Source organism: Triticum urartu, chromosome 1 (assembly GCF_003073215.2).
Source record: "Triticum urartu cultivar G1812 chromosome 1, Tu2.1, whole genome shotgun sequence".
NCBI classification, from domain to species: domain Eukaryota; kingdom Viridiplantae; phylum Streptophyta; class Magnoliopsida; order Poales; family Poaceae; genus Triticum; species Triticum urartu.
Window position 1 is genome coordinate 158,931,151 of NC_053022.1, and position 1,985 is coordinate 158,933,135.

General features: G+C 44.1%; 1 pseudogene; it reads left to right on the forward strand.

Annotated features, from left to right (window-relative positions):
• Positions 1–387: 387 nt before the first annotated feature.
• On the forward strand, positions 388–942 carry LOC125532784 (annotated as a pseudogene).
• Positions 943–1,985: the final 1,043 nt, after the last annotated feature.

Here is a 1,985-nt window from a genome sequence, read left to right on the forward strand (position 1 = left end):
AAAAATGGAAGTAAATCTCATGGCTAACGTTGCCACCATGATGGATGCTTAACTTGCTAAAAATGCTACCTCATCATCTACCGTCCCTTCCGAAGTGGTGGTAGATAATGTGGAGGACCCATCTAAGAATAAGAACACACTCCCTTAAGGAACACCTTCTTCTTACAATGATATGCCTTTTAACTATGTGCATCAACCCACTCACCCTCATATTAATACTCCTCATAGTCCTCCTCCCAAGCTTGATTCCACTAGATACGTGATACGTCCATTTTGCATCATGCTTTTATATTGATATTTATCGCATTATGGGCTGTTATTACACATTATGGTACAATACTTATGCATATTCTCTCTTATTTTACAAGGTTTACATAAAGAGGGAGAATGCCGGCAGCTGGAATTCTGGATTGGAAAAGGAGCAAGTTGGAGATAGCTATTCTGCACAACTCCAAAAGCCACGAAATTCAATTATTTTGGAATATATAAAAAATACTGGGCAGAAGAAATACCAGAGGGGAGCTGCCAGGAGGCCACAAGCCTGGTAGGCGCGCCCCACCCCCCTGGGTGTGCCTACAGGGCTTGTGGGCCCCCTGTTGCCCCTCTGGCTCCCCTCTTCTGCTATATGAAGCATTATATCCTGGAAAAAATCAAGGGAGAGCTTTTGGGAAGATACGCCGCTGCCACGAGGCGGAACTTGAGCAGAACCAATCTAGAGCTCCGGCAGGGTTGTCCTGCTGGGGAAACTTCCCTCCCGGAGGGGGAAATCGTCGCCATCGTCATCACCAACGCTCCTCTCATCGGAGGGGACTCATCTCCATCAACATCTTCATCAGCACCATCTCATCTCCAAACCCTAGTTCATCTCTTGTATCCAATCTCCGTCTCGCGACTCCGATTGGTACCTGTAAGGTTGCTAGTAGTGTTAGTTACTCCTTGTAGTTGATGCTAGTTGGTTTAATTGGTGGAAGATCATATGTTCAGATACTTAATGATAATTATTACCTCTCTGATCATGAACATAATTATGCTTTGTGAGTAGTTATGTTTGTTTCTAAGGACATGGGTTAAGTCTTGCTAATAGTAGTCATGTGAATTTGGTATTCGTTCGATATTTTGATGTGTTGTATGTTGTCTCTCCTCTAGTGGTGTTATGTGAACGTCGACTACATGACACTTCACCATTATTTGGGCCTAGAGGAAGGCATTGGGAAGTAATAAGTAGATGATGGGTTGCTAGAGTGACAGAAGCTTAAACCCTAGTTTATGCGTTGCTTCGTAAGGGGCTGATTTGGATCCACTAGTTTAATGCTATGGTTAGACTATGTTTTAATACTTGGTTCGTAGTTGCGGATGCTTGCGAAGGGGGTTAATAATAAGTGGGAGGCTTGTCCCAGTAAGGGCGGCACCCAAGCACCGGTCCACCCACATACCAATCTATCAAAGTAGCGAACGCGAATCATATGAACATGATGAAAACTCGCTTGACAGTAATTCCGATGTGTCATCGGGAGCGCTTTACCTATTATAAGAGTTCGTTTCGGCTTGTCCCTTGCTACAAAAGGGATTGGGCCACCTTGCTGCACTTTTACTACTACCGTTACTTGTTACCCGCTACCAATTATCTTATCACAAAACTATCTGTTATCGCTACCTTCAGCACTTGCAGGCATTACCTTACTGAAAACCACTTGTCATTTCCTTCTGCTCATCGTTGAGTTCGATACTCTTACTTATCAAAAAGACTACGATTGATCCCCTATACTTGTGGGTCATCAAGACTCTTTTCTGGCGCCGTTGCCGGGGAGTGAAGCGCCTTTGGTGAGTGGAATTTGGTAAGGAAACATCTATACAGTGTGCTGAAATTTTCTGTTACTTGTTGCTATGGAAACTAATCCTTTGAGGGGCTTGTTCGGGGTATCTTCACCCCGACCCGAGGCACAAAGAGTTGCTCCTCAACCTACTGCACCTATTGAAAATATTTA